Source organism: Leopardus geoffroyi, chromosome B3, assembly GCF_018350155.1.
Source record: "Leopardus geoffroyi isolate Oge1 chromosome B3, O.geoffroyi_Oge1_pat1.0, whole genome shotgun sequence".
In the NCBI taxonomy this organism is placed as follows: Eukaryota; Metazoa; Chordata; class Mammalia; order Carnivora; family Felidae; genus Leopardus; species Leopardus geoffroyi.
This window is the reverse complement of record NC_059337.1, coordinates 104035053-104056744: the sequence shown is the minus strand read 5'-3', so window position 1 is coordinate 104056744 and position 21692 is coordinate 104035053. Positions and strand designations below refer to the sequence as shown.

Here is a 21692-nt window from a genome sequence, read left to right as displayed (position 1 = left end):
TCCTGAGCCTTGAATTCAAAACTCTGAATTTCCAGACTCTAATTAAGGGCCAATCGGCCTTAATATCCCTCTCTACTGCTTCCTTTTCCAGACCCTTATGTTCCCAAAGGAATGGTGAGCGACTAAATGCATGTTTGACCAGAGCGCCAGTGTCTTTTTGCAAACACAGCCAACAGTGGAGGATTTGCAGGGCGGCCTGTTTGATGCCGCATCACAAACCACTAAAAACTCAGTGACTTAAAACATCGACCAACTTTATTTTTATTGTAAGTCTTTGGATCAGGAGTCTGGGCAGGGTTCTGCTGGGTGATTTGTTTGTTCTAGTGGTATCAGCTGGGATACTTGGCGGGTTAGTGCCTGGTCTGAAGAACACAAGACACCATCACTTGGCACGTCCTGGTCCCTCAGTGTCGACATCTGGCAGGATGGACTCAGCTGGATCCCTCTCTTCCATGGAGTCCCACTCTCCAGAAAGGGAGTGGGATTTTTTTCCATGGTGGCTCAAAGCTCTAGAGGAAGGAAGCAGAAACTGTAGTCCTCTTAAAGGCTGGACCCAGCATTGGCCGAGCAGTCACCGAGCCTGCCCGGACTCAAAGGGTGGGGTGCCCGGAGGGCCAGGGGTGCAGACAACCTGGCGGGAGAAGTCTTGAGGATTTGCAGCTCACTCTAATCCTTCACGACAGGGTCGATTAAACTGTATGGGTATAACAGCACAGATGTCAATCTGTGGCTTCCACTTTTACAATTCTGTAAATTTCTTTCAGACACTGTTGTCAGCCTAGCCCTGAAGCGGAACACATCCGCCCTTCTGTCCCTATTTAACCTCTGTCCTCTGGCGAGGCTCCCTGAATCTGACCTACTCTCATCTTGGGCTTTGGAGAACCTTTCATCAGTGAGGCGTCATGGCCACGCCCAGGACCACCGCTGGACAGCAGGGTCCAGAGCAGCTCTGCCCGGTAGAAATATAATGTAAGCCACTTGAATTACTTTACATTTCTTTTTTTTTTTTAATGTTTATTTTTATTTCTGAGAGAGAGAGAGAGAGAGAGAGAGATGGAGCATGAGCAGGGGAGAGGCAAAGAGAGAGAGGGGGACACCGAATCCAAAGCAGGCTCCAGGTTCTGAGCTGTCAGCACAGAGCCGGACGCGGGGCTCGAACTCGTGAACGGAGAGATCATGACCTGAGTGGAAGTTGGATGCCCAACCGACTGAGCCACCCAGGCATCCCTAATTACTTTACATTTCTTACTAGCCACATTACAAAGTAAAAAGAGAGGTGCCTGGTGGGCTTAGTCGGGAGAATGTGACTCTTGATGTCTTGGGTTACCCCAAGTTGGGTGTAGAGATTACTTAAAATCTTAGGGGCGCCTGGGTGGCTCAGTCGGTTAAGCGGCCGACTTCAGCTCAGGTCATGATCTCGCGGTCCGTGAGTTCAAGCCCTGTGTCGGGCTCTGTGCTGACAGCTCAGAACCTGGAGCCTGTTTCAGATTCTGTGTCTCCCTCTCTCTCTGACCCTCCCCCGTTCATGCTCTGTCTCTCTCTGTCTCAAAAATAAATAAACGTTAAAAAAAAAATTAAAAAAAATAAATAAAAATAAAATCTTAAAAATAAATACATAAATAAATAAATCGTAAAAGGTAACAGGTTAAATCAATAATACGTTTTATTGAGGTCCCTGGGTGACTCAGTTGGTTAAGCGTCCAACTCTTGTTTTTGGCTCAGGTCATGATCTCACGGCTGGTGAGCTCGAGCCCCAAGTTGGGCTCCATGCTGCCAGGGCAGAGCCTGCTTGGGCTTCTCTCTCCCTCCTTCTCTCTGTGTCCCTCCTTCCCCAAAATAAATAAATAAAACTTAAAAAAAGTAGAATACGATTTATTTGCCCTGGTATATGAAGAAGTGATCATTTCAACATGTAATCACTAAGTAATAAAATTATTGAGATATTTTACGTTCTTTTTTCATATGATGTCTTCAAAACCCAGTGTGTATACACATACAGACCATCCTGATTCAGTCCGGTTCAGTCCTGCCTCGTCTCGAGTGCTCAACAGCTCCAGGTGGCTGGTGGCTACCACAGTGGACAGCACTGGTCTAAACCTCTGTCACTCTGATTTGTCCCCTCCCCGTCCTGTTAGGGAAAAATCTGTTATATGATGGCAGACGGGACTGATAAGGGAATTTCAGTCCCTGCCTGAAGACCTCCCTTCCAGTTCTTCCCACCCTGCTTGCCTCAGGCACCAAATTACTACCCTTGAGGGATGCAGAAGTAACAGACTATAAATTGTCCCCTCTGTTGATGCTCTGGGCTCAGACCTCCGGAGAATGATCTCCTCTGAGCCTGCCAGTGTAAAATAAACCTCCTGCCTTCCAAGATCTCCGAGTGCCGCTTGGTTCTTCTGCCGGGTGATCCAGACCAGTTTCCGTAACAATCCTACCAAAAAAATAACAACAAAAACCCCTACCCTACAAGTGGACTCATGCTAGAATAAACACTCAGGCATCCTTAAAGGGGACAAGCCACCCAAAGGGTCCAGATGAAGGAAAATTCTCCACTGACATCTAGGTGGGAGTGGGACAGACTGAGGGCTGTTACACCTTTTTCTGCAAGCTGCAGACCCATCACCTTCTCAGTGGTTGTCTTTCCAAGCCAGATCCTCAGTCTCTCTATCTTAAGCAAAGCACTCTACATAAAAATTCAGATTTGCTAAGGAGCTAAGTGGCTATTCAATTTAAATAAGAGTCTGCTTTACCAAAGGATTCACTTCAGAATTGCTTAAGCTAGAGCATTTCTCTCGTGTATTCCAAATACATCCATTTAATTTTAAAAGATTTAATCACATTTCACCGACATCTATTGAATGAAATAAATTATCCCTACACATGAAGGCTTCCTGAAAGTTGATTTTGGGGGTGAGCAGGAGCAGAGAGGAAATACTCTAGAATGTGAGGGCTGTAAGAAAACTTTGAGCTCACAGAATCTTGTCCACAGTTGGCACGTGCATGCACCTGGGCCGACCCTCCTCATGGGAGACAGCATCATGGCCTGCCTTCGAGACAGTCCAGTGTGGCCCCAGGCACCTTGTCTACCCCGCTGTCTAGGCAGCTGCTAACCAATAGACCTGCGGCAGCAGTGAGGTGAAATCTGCTATCTTTGTTCTTACATAACACCAAGGGCAGCTGTGGGATTACCTGCTGGCCCTCTACTCTGGTAAATTTCTGCTCTGAAATTTACCTGGGCCCCCATTCAGGGTTGATTGGTCCACAGTGGGCACCTCACTTAATCCAGGAGACCACGAGAGCAAGTCAGCGAGCCTCTCTGGTGGCTGAAGCTATGGCACAGAAAACTCAGGAGGTGCCTGGGCTCTGCTTTTCCACCAGGCGGGGGGATGACCCCTCATTTGTTCAACTCTCCTTTGGTTTCCACAACACCACGGTAACCATCTGTTAAGTTATCTTTCTGAGGAATGAGTGTGACTTGACTTCTCTCATTTGTGAGCCTGGAGTCATAACTGATACATAGGGCCAGCTTCATGGGTCTGAGACCTGGGCCTTCACACGAGGCCTGTCCTTACAAAGGCACTGTGCTTGGTTTAATGTTCTGCTATCGCCATCTTGAAATCCTTAATTTTTGAATAGGGGGCTGTGCATTTTTACCTTGCATTGAGCCCCACAAATTGTGTAGCGGGTCTTACGAATATACCTTTGTTTCATAAGACGAGGTAATTGAGACTGCGATGAGGTCAGTAATTCATCTAAAGTCACAGAGCTGGGTACAGCATCCACGTTCAGTCCGGTGGCGTCCAAGTTGGGACCGAGAAACTGACATAAACAGGCGACGAGGGGGAGAGGGAAATAATTTTTATTTCTGTCACTTTTTCCATGACGCAGAAGCTCCCTAACCCCAAATCTTAATGACCACTGTTTTGCTTCTCAGTTTCCCACAAATAAGCAGGAGAAAGGGTAGGTAGAAAAAGGCTGGCTGGTGTCACAGACCAATTGTTCTGAGAGAAGGAAACATTTGCCATGTTGCCAAAGCCGACCTCATTTCCCAATTTCCCAAAGACCCAATTTCCCCAGCTGCTTTGTTGACATAGCAACAGTGAATTCTGAAAGGGTTGTTATAATATTAATATGTATTTCATGGTGGGCTTGCCCTGTGTTCTTCCCTAACCTTGTGAGCCAGGCCTGAAAAGAGGGGCTGTTGGCATCTGGCCACTGAAAATAAGAAACCTGAGGCCCAATTCTCTGAGTGGGGTGAGAAGTAAGTGAGGGGCAGGTGTCTCCCTCAGCGCATTCAGACAACTGGAGGAAAGGTGGGGTACACCAGCCCCCAGCCTTCCCGAGTGGAGGTGCTGACTCTGGAGATATTTTAAGTTAAAGCTGCACCTTGGGATACATTTCCTTCCTCCTACTACTCAGGGTGTTAAATGTAGCACCTGTGAGCCATTGTGTAGAAAATCAATTATACCTTGGGCCCAGTGATAAGAATTCATCCCCCCCTGAGCTCAATTTTCAAAAGGCTTCAAAAGGCCTCCCACCTCTTTCCTTTTTTCCAATGCAAATGAGCAACACTCAGGAAATTTGCATGCCAAATTCCAACTAGGGTTTCAAGCGAGTAAATGGTCATTTTTATTAGTAATAGCGGTAGTAGATGAGTACGAGGTATTTAATAAGCGTATGTTCAATGCGTAGCATTTTGGTAGCACTTAACAGTTTTCAAAGCTTCCTCCCTCCCTGTACATCATCTATTTGATTCTTAAACAAGCAAACAAACCTAAACGCCCCATGATGAGGGGTAGAGGGGGGATTTAGTATCCTCATTTCTGAAGAAAAGAAGGCAGGAGAAAGATTTTTATCTCGCCTAATGTCACACGGCTGATTCGTGACTATCAGAGTTGGGGTGAGAAGTTGAGGGTGACTCCAGCTGCCACTGTGTCACCGCTGTACCATTGCTGCATGGTATTTCAGAAGGGACAGATGGACAAAACGGAAGTTGTACCAAGTGACTGCAGGAAAGTGCAATTAGTAACAGCTAAGATGTACTAAAGACTTACTATGTGTCTGTCATGGATATTAACTCATGTGATTATTTCAATGAAACTTTTTAGTTTGAGATGATTGTAGATTCACATGTCACTGTCTGAAATAAGAGAGAGCCTGGGCATCCTTTATCCAGTTTCTCCCAGCAGTAATATCTTACAAGAGCAATGTCAGAACCAGGATACTGACAGTGATACAGTCAAGATACACGGTATTTCCATCACCCCTGGGTCCCTCGTGTTGTCCTTCTATAGACACACCTACTTCCCTCTCACCCCCTCTCCTCCGTAACCCCTAGCAGCCACTAGTCTGTTCTCTGTTTCTATACATTTGTCATTAATATGAATGGAATTATGCAGCACAGAATCTTTTGTGGGTTTTTTTTCCCCCACTCAGCATAATTTTATGGAGACTCATCCAGATTGTTTCATGTGTCAGTAGTTCATGCTCCTTTAGTGCTGAGGACCATCCCGTGGTATGGATGTGCCATTTTTTTACCCACTCACCTGGTAAAGGATATCTGGGTGGTTTCCTTTTGGCTGTTAGAAATAAAGCTTCTGTGGGGCGCCTGGGTGGCGCAGTCGGTTAAGCGTCCGACTTCAGCCAGGTCACGATCTCGCGGTCCGTGAGTTCGAGCCCCGCGTCGGGCTCTGGGCTGATGGCTCAGAGCCTGGAGCCTGTTTCCGATTCTGTGTCTCCCTCTCTCTCTGCCCCTCCCCCGTTCATGCTCTGTCTCTCTCTGTCCCAAAAATAAATAAACGTTGAAAAAAAAAATTAAAAAAAAAAGAAATAAAGCTTCTGTAAACATTCCTGTACAGGTTTGTGTGTGAATGTAAGTCTTCATTTCTCTGGGATAAATGCCCAGGAGTAATTATTGGGTTGTATGATTGTTGCACGTTTAATTCCTTAAGCAATTGCCAGACTGTTTTACATTCCCACGACGAATGCACGAACAATCTAGTTTTTCCACGTCCTCACCCACATTGGGTTTGTCACTATTTTTTAGGTTAGTCTTTCTGCTAGGTGTGTACCCATGTTTCACTGTAGTTTTATTTTACATTTCCCTAATGAGGTTGAACATATTTTCATGTGCTTCTTACAGTTTCTACCTACTTTTGGATGAAATGTCTCTTCACAGCTTTTGCTCATTTTCCATTGGATTTTTTTTTTTCACTCTTGAGTTTTGAGTTTTTGAGTTTTATATATTGTAGATTACTAGCCTTTATTAGTACACAACTTGAGATATTTTTTCCCAGTCTGTAGCTTTGCTTTTCATTGTGTTCACGGGCTTTTTTGTTTTGCTTTTGCAGAGCAAACTTTTCAATGTTGAGAAAGTCCAATTTATCTATTTTTCCTTCTATGGGTCATGCTTTTGGTGTCAGCTGTAAGAACTTGCTAGCCCTAGATCCTCAAGCTTTTTTTCCTTATGTTTGTTTCTAAAGGTTTTATAGCTTTCCATTTTCCATTTAAGGCCACACTCTGTTTTGAGTGTATTTTTGTATATGATGCAAGACTAAGGAAGGTCTTCCCCCACCGCCCGGGGCCCCACACCCAAAGGATGTCCAATTGCTTCAGCACCGGGAACTTGAAAAAGCCATTTTCCTCTGTTCAGTTTCTTCCGCAACCTTGTCAAAATTCCATTGGGCGTATCTGCGTGAGTCTGTGTCTCGGTTCTCTGTTCTGTCTTGTTTGCTTTTTAACAACCTCTTGCAATAGATGCTACTGTTACGTCCACTTCACAGATGAATAAACTGAGGTGCAGAGAGTGGAGGCAAGTCTTCTATCATCCAATATTTGCCACGGTAAGTGGCAAGCAATGAACACTAGTAAACACTTCTGCATATAAAGAGAGACAACTATATTAAAAACAGGCTCAGTTATGTTAAAAGTTATCCTATAAGGAGTCAAATCAGAAAAAAGTGTCCGTGCTTCCTTTGGAGATATCCTCATCCAGTTTATCAGAAAAGCACCAACAAACAAAATAACTAATTGTAGACACAATAAAGTGCCTGCAGACTGGATTTACCATTCTATTAGGCTCAATAAACATCACTTTGTTTTCCCTAACAAGCTAAGGAGAACTGTTATTTGTTCCATAAAGTAACGATCAGGTGAAGAAAAAAACAATGTTAATGGGGGGCCCTTTACCTGTTGACAGATTGCAGTGATGTGAAACCTGGCGCTGGGTCGTGATTACTTGGGATACTTTAGAAAAATCCAGATTCCAGCACCACATACTACAGCCATTCAAGCAGAATCTCCAAACTTGAGCTGCTTCTATGTATATATTTATTTATATATTTATATTTATCCATTTATTTACCTTTTTTCCCCTGTTTGTGCAAGGTTTTAAAATTCTCTAAGGAATTTATTTATTTACTTTAAAGTTTGTTTATTTATTTTGAGAGAGAGTGCAAGTGGGGAAGGGGCAGAGAGAGAGAATTCCAAGCAGGCTCTGCACTGTCAGTGCAGAGCCTGATGTAGGACTTGAACTCACGAACTGCAAGATCATGACCTGAGATGAAGCCTGATGCTCAACCGATGACTGAGGGCTGCCCCTCTCTAAAGAATTTTAATGCAGCTGGTCACTGGATGGGCAAGAGGGTTAAAAGAAGTTTTCAAAAATAAGGCCGACACTGCCTTTTAGAGTAGGTGAGTCCCATTTTGAGAAATTGGGGGGACACGAAAAACCCTTTACAGTGTCCTAGGTTTGGTTTTATAGGAAAAAAGAGCTTCCAAAAGTTGCCTACCCACTTGTTTCTTATATCCAGGACTGGGTGTGATCACTAGCCATGTAACTGAGTTTTAATTAATAGAGATCACTCTGCAGGGTTGAAAAGCATATTTTATGGGCTCTCAAATATTCAGTTGTGAAGTCCAAATCAACCCTGATGTAAAAAAATCTGTATCTCCCAATTTGTTTTTTTTTTTAATTTTTTTTTTTTTTAACATTTATTTATTTTTGAGACAGAGAGAGACAGAGCATGAATGGGGGAGGGTCAGAGAGAGGGAGACACAGAATCTGAAACAGGCTCCAGGCTCTGAGCTGTCAGCACAGAGCCTGACGCGGGGCTCGAACCCACGGACCGCGAGATCATGACCTGAGCCGAAGTGGGCTGCTTAACCGACTGAGCCACCCAGGCGCCCCTGTATCTCCCAATTTGAATTGTTTAAGCAGATGGGACTTTTCAGGTAGAGGGTGGTGATGTGTTCAGGTGAGATTCTAACACAGGTTACTGGAATTGTCATTCTTTTCTCTTACAATCAAATAAAAAAATTGAGTAATCAATACATGGTCAACCCAGAACAACCTGCTCTCTGATTTCTGTGTCATTTGCCAAGAGTCTCAAAGGTTTATATTTGTTGTCTTCTTAATATTCAAACCACCTGGGGTAGATTTATGGTTCAGTCCCCAACATCCATCCTGTTTTAGATCAGCCTAATCTTACAACACTGCTCATCACTCTCCCACCCCCTTGCAAGCTATTCATCATTACTGAGCACCGTGACAGAGACTTTCCAGCACCCTCCCTATTTGGTTCTACAGTCCATCCCTAAGGCATAGGAAGATCACGCTTCTCCATCCACTTGCAAATGGATGGGGCCATATAACTAATGGGCCATGAACCAACGTGACAAGTATTATTCCAGGGTTCAACATTAGATTGGTGCACAAGGCCTTCCACCACTCTCTTCTTCTGACACAGCAACTGTGAAAGAATGTTTGGACATGCAGGTACCACAAGATTTCTGAGCCAACCCAAGGAGATCACCATCCTGGAAAGTCTCTGGACTCACGGCAGACTTTGCATGAAGCAAAAAGTAAACGTTTGCTGTGTGAAACCAGCGAGATTTGGGGGTCCTCCTTCCCTCTCTCCCTCCTTTTCTTCCTTATTCCCTTCCTTCCTTTCTTCCTTCCTTCCTTCCTTCCTTCCTTCCTTCCTTCCTCTCTTTCTTTTAGAGAAAGGCAGGCTGCCACATGCAGCACCTCATTTGGAGGTATCTGGAATCTCAGAAGCTTGACTGACCCCACCTTCTACAACTGGACCTCTAGAGCTTGTTTGGAGGTTCTAGCAGAGGAGTTACCTGAACACCATTGACTGAAGAAATACCCTCCTCTACTTGGGGAAGGTTGCCCTCTCGCACAGGTGAGTGGGCAGCTTTGGGAGGGACACACATGGAGCCATAAGGGAGGAAGGCGACACCCACCTAGGCAGCCAGATCAGCCAAATCAACCTTGGCCATCAATGGGGTGACAGATGTCACAGCCAGCTCGTCCTCCTATCCTGGGGATTATTTCTTACTGGAGCATAATTTAGCTCAAGCTAAGACCCTCTTCTAGATATGAGATACAAGATAAAATCAGATGGGGTGGGGGAGCGTTGGGAAATGTTTCTTTTCTCCTAAAAGGAACCACTAGACGAGGTAGTCTCTCTTTTTCCTCTGGATTATGGGGTCTGGGTGTGAAGCTTGGGACTGACTGCTACCACTTTCTCACTCCCAAAGGTGAAGCCAACACTTAACATGGTGGAGCAAAGAAAACTTGGGTCCTTGATGACATCTTTGAGCTGCTGACTCAACCAGCCCGGGAAACGTACCTCTTTTCTTTCTGTTATGTGAGAGAATAAATGTCTTATTGTTCAAGTTGCTTTGATCTGGAGTTGCTGTTACTTGCAACCAAAAGCATCCTAACCGATAAGTCATGGCTGATCGCAAGACAATATTAAACTTACTTAAGTCTGCTACAACTACTACTTTTGTTGCAGACATTGCTAAGAGCTTAATTTCTCATTTAAATGGGGAACTAAATTTAAAATAAGATGATGTACAAACTTGCGATTGTTTCAAATGTTTTATAGTAAGTAAGGCTTTAAGACTCCACTGAAGCTACTGAGAGAATCTGCCTTCCAGCTGCAGGAACAAAGGTGCTGAGCCTTTCTGGCTACAGAGGGGTGTGTGATCACTCTCACTCCATTCTCCCACAGAGGTCCTGCCTCCCCTCCTGCCGGGCTCAGCATCACCACAAGTGGAATATACAGGTCGCAGAGAAAAATCATCACAGTTGCACAGGAAGTGCAGAGAGAGGGTAACAATTTGAACAGAGCTTGCTGGCACCCTGAGATGCCTTTCAAGATGAGTTTCTCTTCTTGGTGCCAAGATGGCTTGGTCTTTTACTATAGGGATCCAGGTAAAATATGGGGATTGTGTGCCTTGTCACCCCAGCTCTGAGTGATCCTAAAAACTCATAGAAGACCTGAAGTTTTTGATATGACTGCTTTATCCCCTGGAGGAATCTCTGAAGGGAAGTCTATGCAGATCCAAATTATATCTAAAAGATCACCCAGGAAGGCAGAAAAAAGGGATCAAGTTGGGGTCAGTTCTCAGTGGCTACAAAACAAGAGGCTCCAGAATGATGACAGGGGGAGAGTCACAGGAATGACAAAAGCATTCCTTGTGTGTGTGCGCGTGAGCATTTTTCCCCCTGAAATGTCCCTTAATTCTGTTAGATCATTTTATATTATATCGCGTTTGTATTTGGGGGGATGTAGATGTGGTTTAGGTAGAGTGAATAATTAACTATGATAAGTGTTAGGGAACAACCATGGTTCTCTTGCATTCACTCATTCATTTATTCTTCCATCCATCAAGAATACGTTTATTAAGGGAGCCTGAGTGGCTTCAGTTGGTTAAGCATCCAATTCTTGGTTTTGGTCAGGTCATGATCTCCTGGTTTGTGAGTTCGAGCCCCACATTGGGCTGTGTGGTGTGGAGCCTGCTTGGGATTCTTTCTCTCCCATCTCTCTCTCTCTGCCCCTACCCCGCTTGCTCTCTCTTTCAAAATAAATAAATAAATAAATAAATAAATAAATCTAAACAAGAAGAAAGAAAGAAAGAAAGAAAGAGAAAGGAAGAATATGTTTATTAAGCACCAACTTCATGCCAGATTTGGTGCTGGGCACATGGAGACAGAGGAGATGCCGTCCCTGAATTTGGTGTGTTGGGAGACAAACATAAGCAGGCCATGACAATCGAACATGACAAAAGCCATAAGCGATTATGCCTAGATAACTATGGGAGGGGAGAGGAGGAGCACTGTCTCTCAACAAATACCCCACAGCCCAGAGATTCTACCTGTGGACATGTATTGTCTTAGATTAAGAGGGTCTTAAGAAGTCCTCTGTTAGAAAGGATGTTTTGCCTTGGGTTCTCTCAAAACGGAAGGCCTGAGATGAGGGCCTATGTGCAGGTAGTTTATTTTGAGAGGTAAACCCCAGGATCTAGAGTGGGGGGACCAGGAAACAAAACAAGGAGGAAGGCAATCCAGGGGTGCATTTGGGAACTGGCTACCACTGTGGTCACATGGGTCAGTCCCTCAGGCGGAGCTTCTGAGGAACACGGGAGAGGGGAGAGGGAGAGTGAAAGACACGGGAGAGGGGAGTTTTACCCATGGGCTCTTGTCTCCATTGGTCAAAGTTGGAGTGTTGACTCCAGCACACCTCCAGGTCTGTGCGTGTATGTGTATGCGTGCCCATGCAGACAGGCATGTGTGTGGGCATGGCTGGGGTGGCTCCCACTGGCGGTGGGGTGGGGGAAGCCCTGAGGCAGGAGGAAAGGGGCTGCCAGGCTACATCCAGGTACAGGTGTTGCCACAATAACAGCTGGAACTAAAAGGTGGCCTGAGTCCACATGGGAAAGGGCACCAAATCTGTCTGGCGTAAAGGAAATGTTATCTGTGGGGAAGAAGTCACTATTACTTACGTTAGGCCAGTGCCAATGGCTGAATGCATATATTCAATTCTAATGAAGTTATCCTGGAGCTTTCTACTAGGGTACCAGGTTGCTCGTTCAGGGTCCGCCAAAAAAATGGAACAGGGGACAGGTAAAGCTTGATAAGTCAGTGGAAGGAGAACAGTTTGGGAGCAGTGAGTGGTGGTAGGGAGGGGAGACCCATGAGGCTGCTTAGGTCCCAACTGCCCGAGAAAAGCATAGCCAGAAGCCTGGGGTCCCCCGTGGAAAGCAGGAGAAGGTGCCCCAAGCACATCTCTCCAATCACTCAGCACTCCCTCTAAGAAGAGTTCAGATGAAGACACCTAAAGAGAGGGGGGCACTGGGGATTTCAAGAAGAGGTAGGCTGACAAGTTTTAGAGAGGGCTGAGAAGCCTGCATCCTTAGCATACTTTCTGAACTAACACCATGTTGCAAAACCAGGCCATTACACATGCTTGAAACGTAAGACATGTTTCCCCAGAAGGCGAGGCCAGTTTCTCTAAAGGTTGGTCACGATGAATAGCCTTCTCATTGCTTCACCAAACTTGGGTTTCATTGGAATTGAGTTACTCCATTGCCGCTTCGAACATACAATACTCCTCAGCTGGGAGCCAACATATCACCTCTGTGGCCATAACTGCACTATAATGGAATAACTGTCAGAACCACTAGGCATCAGTTTTGATTCCTCTTTCCTTATTGGTGTTGGAAAACACCTTAGATGTGTTTAAAAATAAATGCCCTCGTGTTTTATCTCAGAAGGCTAAACATAGCCTGGAATTTCTCCAGCAACCTGGGCCCCCACATACCCCACCTGGTTTGTTTTTTGCACGTGGAAACCTATAGTTTCAATGATCCATACGCATGGCTGTAATTCCCAAACCAGGAGATGCTAAAAGAGAGAAAATTATCCACAAATAAGCAACCAGAGTGTCAAATCTCCTACACTGTAGATATATTTATTAATTAGAGCTACTGTTTCTCAAACGCTTGCTTTGGGCCAGGCCCGTACGACGTGCACTCATCACATGGGGCTCTCCCAACGACAGCATGAAGTAGGGTTAGTTTCCCTATCAAGGAAATTCGATAAAGTAACTTGCCCAAGATCACACAGTTTGAAGGGGAAGAGCTAGAACTCACACTTGGGTCTGAATCTGAAGCCCAGGTTTTGGATACTGAGTTGGGAAAGACTGATTTTTATAAACAAGAATAAAAATATGATCATGAAAACACATTCTCTCCAAAGGGATAGAGTTGAGACATTTCTAATGGTTTGTCATAACTGCTCCAGGTTAGAGATGTTACCCTTTCTCCTCCCTGGTTATTCTTCTACAAAACTAGGCCACCCAGCCGCTCCCTTTGCCAGCCAATTGGGCATACACACTCCTGCTAACTGTGCCGAGTTATTTAGGCTCTTTTGGAGGCAGAGGGACTGGTAGGGCGAGTTGGCCGTAAAACATCTTCCTTCCGTGAGGAATATTCCTCTCTGGGGCTGAAGACTATTCTTGGCTACTCAGAGCTGAGACATAGTAAGGTCCCTGAGCTGAGAGACTTTTCCTTCCTTTTTGACTCTAAGGGATGTTTACTTGCATCCCATGGTGCTGAAAGGAGAGTACACTGGGTAGATGGGCTGTCGATTTTGACTCTCCTCTAGGGTTAGGCTCTGGGATGATTGATTTGCCTCTCTTTATTACAGAGACTCCCTCTTTCGCACACACGGATGCCTACTGAACCCTTCAGAGGCCACTTGTCAAGCAAAATGAGGCACTTGAAAACAACTGAATGAACCACCTCCCTCTATTTTCAAATTTAAATCAATTCTTTCATTTTGCCCTTGCTCGGGGTGGGTGACTTAAGTGTTTTAAACGCACACCTTTTCTCCACTGTGCCCTCTTATCTGCTTTTGGTGCCTTTCACCTCCTTCTTGTGAAGCAGAATCAATATTCTGTTAGTCTCTGTCATTTGGACGCTACTTTGGGCAAACGGTAGGGTTTTTGTTGCTGTCGTTGTTAGTTCAAATAACATCAGGAACTCTGCTGTCCCCACAAAATCAACAACAACGAGAAACCAGAAGTGGATTACTACCGAAATCCTTTTTTGTTCTAAATTGTAATCAACTATATTGGATGCGAGGTTTGTCCATTTTAAAAATTTAATAATGGGTTTTGGTCCTCCTGGTTCTATAAAAAGGGCATTTATAAATATTAATATGGAATGCCACGGAAAGAACAATACATAACAATAATGAGAATCACAAAATCCCATCACATTTGACACTGTCATATCACCAGCTTAAGGATTAGCAGGTTAACCTTAGAGTTAAAAATATTGCTTCATGATTAAAAAAAAAAAAATCTCAGCATTAAAAAAGCTCCTTGTTGCATTATACATTCCTTTTGCCTTCCTTATTTTTCTTCAGGTTATGGGATCACTGCTTTGATTAACATTTTTGGGGAGAGTGGGCTTAGGGGAAGGTGGTGGGTTGAGTTATCTGCATTCTTTCTTGCCCACATCGTGCTCAGCTGCCTTTTGTATAATTCTAACCCCTGACACTGCTTGAGTCAAAGGCCTGGCGACTAATACCCCCATTTTAGTGGTGGTTTTTTTTTTTTTTCTTTTTTATCCACCCAAAGCACCATTTTAAATGATAAAGTTACCCAAGGTGTCAGTTTTCACCAGTATTTCTAAATACATCTAGTAAAAATGCAGCAATTTCATAGAAAATCCAAGCTATTGAGATCTAATCGCGGCTTAAGCTGTGGCTTTATTCAAATCTGGATCACCAATATGGCTTAAGATGTAAATGAAGTGCAGAGAGAAATAAAGCAAGAAAATCTGCGATGGCCTTTCTCTCTGCTATTTGATGCCCAGCCCTTATCAGTCAATTACTGCTGCTAAACTTCAGTGACAGCCTTGGTGTAACGGCCCCAGTAGCTGCTGTCCTCCTTCAGCCCGAGCCAAACAAAACACACTTTCAGTAGCCTTAATATGAAACGGAAAAAAGGTCAAAATAGACGGGCTTTGCCAAATAAATCCCGAAGATCCATTCTAATTTCCACCCATGGATCTTTTAAGTCGTCCTGGATGCTCTTTATGATACGTTGATCCACACTTAGTTTCATTAAAACTTTGTGACTTGGTATTTTTCAACCTGATAGCTTCACTAAACTAGTTCTCAGAGTGTTCGCTAAGCCGCTATGCATAAAACTACTTTGCTGTCATGGTGGCTTCTAATATCACCTAAATGCAGGCAGCGGCCGTTCTGGAAATGAACCTGATCTACATACATTCCATCTGAGCTTGGGAATTACTTTGCTTTTGCTTTTACTGGATGTCTTAGAAGGAAGAGGTGCTGGCCTCTACAGCCCCCACCCTAAGCTCTCCTGAAACTGAATGCTAAATTATCTACCACCCCCGATTTGTTCTGGAAGCAATCTACACAGAACACGACTTTTATCTGCTAAGGTTTCCAACTGGGATTAACAGATGCTAAAACATTTGGGGAGGAGGGAGAGAAGGAGGGGCCCAGAGAAAAGAATGAAAATTAAGGTCTCTTCCAACAATGGCATGGCAAATGCAGACTAAGCTTAAGAAGCAAGGGGTTTCTCAGAGGGGTGCACCATGAACCTGGCTTCACTGGCATGAATTTTAAAATGGTGAAAGGAAAAGAAAACACGCTCTGGGCTCTCGGCCACCTTGGGCATCCCTCCTGATTGGTGCCACCTCGGCTTCCCTCTGCACTCTGACATCTGACGGAAGCCTTCATTCTTTATCAATTGCTGTGGTCACTTACACGTCACTGCAGTCAACAGAACTATTGGCAAAGGGTTTCGAAAGAGGAGGAGATCATTTTTCTGGGGGAAAAAGGGATTAAACATAAAATAAATAAATCAGCCAGGTAGGATAACAGATTCCTGGCTCCAGGGGAATGTGTAGTTATCCTGTGTTCAGGTAACACGGTGTCCCCCAAAGTTCCACCCACGACAACAAGAGGGCAGCCTTGCTCAGCGGCCACTTGTTGGCATAAGGTGAGGGGGAGCCAGTCCTCACTTGAGTTGGCCTTGTCTTCTTCCCTCAGCTTTGTCTCAGGCTGTGAAAGGCATGGGCTAAGATTTGACATCGGGCCTGCATTTACATTTTGTACATTGTCAGCCTTTGAAAGAAATCAACTTGGGTTGGAAACCTGACTCTCTGGGCAGCTAGTTTCTCTGACTCTCGACTGCTTCATCTCTAAACAGAGACGGTAACAGAGCCCTCTGCTAGAGTAGATCAGATGAGATGATTTGTGTAAAGCACCTAGCCTGGTGGCCGGCACCTGCCTGATGCTTCGTAACTGACAGGTTATATCATGAAAGTTGTTAGTGTCCTGTGATGGCTCTGCACATATGGACAACTGGGCCGAGCATGACTGTCCATGGGGCCCTACTGAAGAAAACAAACACATCCTGAGGCATAAACTTCACTTTGCTACTGTTGTTGAAAGCCGCTCAAGATAACAACACTGCTTCTGGATGCCCACCCCTCCCCTCCCGCCCCTGTTACTGGGGAGCTGAGGATATGTAATTCTACAACCCACCCCCTCCCTGCCCCATCGCCAGATGGTGGTGGGAGAAGGATATGACAACCACAGGCAGGCTTCCATCCCCAGGAATACCGGGACAAAGTGAAAAGGCCTTTAGGGGAACTCTTAGAGCACAGCATTGTGGGCTCTGCTAGGGGACCCTAGCACTGCCTGCTTCTCCTGTTTGCTCTCTCCCTGGGGCATTTTCCAAGATGGCCACGGCTGATCTGCTTACAAGACCCCAGCCGACCCAACCTTACCGAGAATGCTCAGTTCTGCTTTCTTTGTTGCGAATCTATAACGTCCGGGAACCTGGTTCTGAAAAGTGAAGCCTTGTGAAGAAAGACTGATGGATGCAAAGCCAGAGGAGTGGAGGACGAATCAGCCACGGGGTGTGTTTCCTACAATCCGGAAGAATCGAGTTTGGAGGCATGGCTTCAGGCTTCCAGAAAAGTGTGCGATCACCTTTACTGATGCGTGAGGAATGAGTCAGTCACCTCCTTATCGATGGCATCAAAAAGTTTCTGAGGACCTGGGGTGCTGGTCGAGGCATCCTTCGAAGAGGAGTAGGTGGAAAGAGCATTGGACAGAGGGATCACGGACCCCTGTCCTTGCTCTGCCACAGAATCATTGGTTTCACCTCTCCCAACAGTAGTGTCCACATCTTGAAAACAAGGGATTATCTCTGAAGGGTAAGATTACATAGAGAGCTTTCACTCCTCACTCTGAACACCACTACTCATTTAAAAAAATTAAAAAAAAAAAAAAAAAATATATATATATATATATATATATATATATATATACTTTTACAACATAAACTTTTTTTTAAGAAAATGAGGCTTGAACTCAATGACCCTGAGATCAAGAGTCACATGCTCTCCAAATGAGCCAGCCAGGCACCCCTACAATATAAACTTCCCATTGAAAATGAAACTAAAGTAAAAGGCGAGGCCTAGATGTCCTATGAGGGTTAAATGGTACGTATGGATTGCAGAGTAAAGGCACAATCTGGGACAGCTGAGGGAGACATCTGAACTCTTCTCATGCTCGGGCAAGATAGAGTCTGGAATATTACCACCAAGGTCATCTGGTGAAATTGGGCCTATAAAACCCAGTTCCGACTGAGACCCACTTCTCACAAGTTGGATAATCGTTTGACCAACTCCGCCCCTCCCTTCAGTCTGCTGTTCCTTGCAAACACTCCATGGCACCATGAACCGAGATTTGGGAGGGAAGGGGAACGATAGGGCTGTAGCTGCCCTACAGTCTCTCTTGGCTTGGAAAATGGCCTCCATTGCTCAAGCTGAGTTTACAGGATGATCGTTCAAGGTGAGGGTTTGTTTGCACTTTGCCAAGAGTGACTCTGCTTCCCACAAGCTTCAGTCTATATACAGAGGCCATGGGTCTAACACCCTGTGATGAGCCTTTTCTGGCCCAGGGTAATCTTCCTGGGTCCCCCTGCCCTTCTCCCCTCTTCATGCTCATGCCCTTTCACTAAAAGACCACCTAATGGCTTAGACCAGTCCTTCTGCACATCAAACCTGGCTGCAGAACAGAAGCACCTGGTAGTGACTTAATAACATAGATTCCTGAGTCCCACCCCAGGAGGCTCTGGGTCAGTAGGTCTGAGTGGAACCCAGCCATCTGCATTTATTATGAAGTATTCCAGGTATTCTGATATCACCAGGCCAGTATACTGGTTTCTTTACCATTACCAGATGGTTTCTTTAGGGCTTCCCAGGTGCACTGGTCTGGGCCTGAAAACACAGTCACCCGTGGACAAACCATCTGGACAGGTGAGCCTAAAGACTAATCCCAACCTGCCAACACACGGCACGCAGGTGGGTATTGGTGATGGGAACTCCACTCGGGCCACCGATGTTTTGACTATACAGAGTACCTCTCCCCTTCCCCTCCCCAGCGCGCTGCTCCCCCTCTCTTTTCCCCTCCGCCCAAGGGCGAGTTAACGCATGCACGGATGGAACAGACCTCTGAAAACAAGCTCTGCACGAAGCACCCTTGGCTTTGAAGAATCCAGTCCAATTTGCCACCAGTATCTAGGCTGGCTTTTGATTATGTTGATGATGAAGACTGTAAACAAAACCGCCTTTCTCTACTAATTAATTCCCTTCGAAGAACTCTACAGATCTTTAATTACACAGTTTGAAAAGCAGCGGTTACAGGATCGGGTTGATGGGCCTGTGCACTCCTCTCTCTGCCCACCTGAACGAAGTATTTTCTTGTTTTCTCTGCTTCCCACACCTAGGATGGGCTGGCAGTAAATCCTGTCAACTAAACGCCTGACAAAAGTGCTCTGATGTCAAGTATAAAGAATGCCACCTACAGCTTAATGTCTGAAAAAAAAACCCCAAGGGCTGCAAACAATGAAGGTTTTTGTCTTCTTAATGCCCAGTATGCAATCGAGTGGAAATGCTACTTCCATCCGCAATTTACAAATGAAATTAAAGTTGTTGAAAGACACAGGGTAAACCAGAAGCCTTTGTTTCTTTGCAGAACAGGAAAAATTTAAACCACTAAATGTTTTAGCAGATTTACTAAATTTCCAATTAAATCATGAAATCTATTATTGCAGAGCTCGGAGAGGGCAGTGTGCCTTTGCGCATGCGCGCTTCCTCTCTCTCTCTCTCAACCCCAACTCCACCCCTCCGCCACCCCCGCCAACACTCACATATGATATCAGCAAACCAAACTCTGTCCCCCATAAACAGCCTCATTCTGTTCTACCTGCGGGGAATTTGGGGTGCAGAGAGAGGCACACAAGCTTGAAGGGGACTGAGGCCGGCTGGGCAGTGGTTTTGGGGCACGATCTAGGCCAGTTTGCCCCAAGTGAGCGTTTCAGGGCCCCCAGCTGGTGGAGGCAGTCTGGCTGGAACAGGAAGGCACCAGGAGCTCATTCGTGGGGAGGGAGTCAGATCTGCTATACAAGAGCACCCTCTGCCAGTTGGCACGGAGGGCTGGCTGGAGAGGCCTGTGGCCCAGAGGTAGGGGAAAGGGCACAGGACCCTGAGCGAACAAAGCCAGCAGGGCTGGGGACCAGGCAGGAGAGAGATTCTATCTTCCAAACTAGACAGAACAACTCACCTCTGGAACAATAGCTAGTGCAGGCAGGGTGGATGCTGATTTTCCAAGGGCTCTCCACGTTAATCCGCCCCACCAAATCCAGCCGCTAGGAGCCTGAATGGTCCTCCAGACACCCATTCAGTAGAAAATGACGGGTGATTTTTGCCCTTGTCTCCCGAGATCTCTGGTGAGCACCGCTGCTCTGGCTGACATGTGTTTGTAAAGATAAAGCACTAGGCTACTTTGGGGGCCCTCCCAGGCTATTACAAAGAGCAAGTGGTGCCAACTCGGGCTCTGCATGGCTTTTTAGAATTGAGCTGTTAATTTTTTTTTTTTTATACACACCTCTCTTTGAAAAGGATTTGAAGCAACTTACAATAAAGGCAAACACAATAAGTTCATTCAACTAAAATTAGAAAAGCAAAGCTTTTTTTCCATAGAAAGGAGAAAGAAGCAAGCATTGACTGTCAACTGTAATAGAGTTACTGTGATTTAGCTTCAGATTAGGTACTGAGCTTCCTGGCAGCCAGGGCAAAAAAAGGATACCCAATTAGATAATCCATACAACCTACTGGAATGAAGGAGGTATGCCTTTTATTCTGGCATTAAGTCTATTTTAGGGGACTTTGTATAGGAACTCTAAAAGCATCATAGCGTGTGTTTGATAATCTTTTTATACAGTAAATGCAGAGGCAATTCTGATACAGCTATTTCTTGCTATAATCTTTGGCACTTGTCAGAGGCCTTACGACTCAATCACGACTCAATAATGATAAATCTCGGTGGGAGGAAACAAAGTGGAAATGGGGAGTAGCTAGACAAATGTCATTCAAATTTTGGCTCCTGAGTATTTCATGCACTTACTGATTCACTTGATATTTCTTAAGAACCTACTAAATGTCACGTTCCAATGTGGGGGACAGAGCAATAAACAAGCAGGCAAGGTCTTACTCCCAGGGTATGACCTAACCTTTTAGTTAGGTATAACTAACAAAAAACTCAGTATCCTCAGAGGGGCGGATGGATAGCAGGCAAGCTTCCTTTAGCTTCGTTGCCGCATAAGGGCAGTTGTAACAGCTGGGATGCTTTCAGATGTAACTGTCAGAAATCCCATCTCAAACTGCCTTAAACAATGAAGAGAGGTGGTTTCCTTGATCTGGCAGCTCAGCGATGCTCTCTCTATGCTATACCATCTTCATTGTTGGCCCCGTCTTTGGGCTGATAGCAATATGGCTATTCAAGTTCTGGGAGCCACAGAGATAGGACAACCTTCAGAACAAGTCAGGAGACTATTTCTTCTCGTGACTTTTGCTTAGGATGGAGGACATTTTTTCCAGCCCCTGTATCTACCCCATTCAGCAGACTCTCTCTTTTGTCTCATTGGCCACAGTTGGCCCATGTGCCCATTTCTGACCGAGTCCTGGTGAGGCAGGTGAGGTCACCCTTAGACCAATCAGGCCACCCCTGGAGTTTGGGCTAGGGTTGGCTTTCCTTGTAGTACTCGGTCAGGTGGGAAAGCAGGATACTTGAACAAAATTGGGATTGTTTGCGGCAGGAAAAGAGGCAGGGGATAAATGGATGCTGAGGCAGGCAGTTAACATTGCCATTTTGGTCTTTCAATGTTACTTCCCTGGCATATCAAGATTAGTGTAGGTGAATAGTAAACAAGGCTGTTGGAAGGTCTGTCTGCTTGGCTTCCTTCAGAAAAGAAGATCCTTACCATTTACCTTATTTCTTGAGCTGGACTAACCATTCCCCATATCTTCTGCCACTTCCTCAGTTTAGGTCTTTATTCCACTCATACACATTAAAAAAAAAAAAAAAAATCCTCCTAACTGGTTTTCCTACCTTCATTTTACTCAAATCGAATCTGTCTTCCATACTCTTGGAACAATCTTCTTAAACATAAATGTATGATATCACTCTCCTCCTTAGCAAATTCTTTCACTTTCTATCATGAACAATATAATGTTAACACTCTTTGCACTAGCACACAAAATCGAACTATTTAGGTAGACATTTAACAAATATATACAAGATCTATAAGAAAGAAACTAAAACCACTCTGGTACAAGAAATCAAATACGATTTGATTTTTCAATAGAGAGCTATCCCATGCTCATGGATAGGAAGACTCAATATTGTTAAGTTGTCAGTTCTTCCCAACTTCATCTATAGACTTAATGCAATCCCAATCAAAATCCCAGCAAGTGATTTTGTGAATCCTAACAGATTTATT

At 45.0% G+C, this 21692-nt stretch overlaps 1 long non-coding RNA gene across 1 annotated transcript; it reads right to left on the bottom strand.

Moving 5' to 3' along the window:
- Positions 1-6212: 6212 nt before the first annotated feature.
- LOC123583891 lies at positions 6213-13069 on the bottom strand. The gene is made up of 2 exons (XR_006705029.1): positions 12623-13069; positions 6213-6876 (listed from the first exon to the last, which is right to left on the bottom strand). It is a non-coding gene; the product is annotated as an uncharacterized LOC123583891 (long non-coding RNA).
- Positions 13070-21692: the final 8623 nt, after the last annotated feature.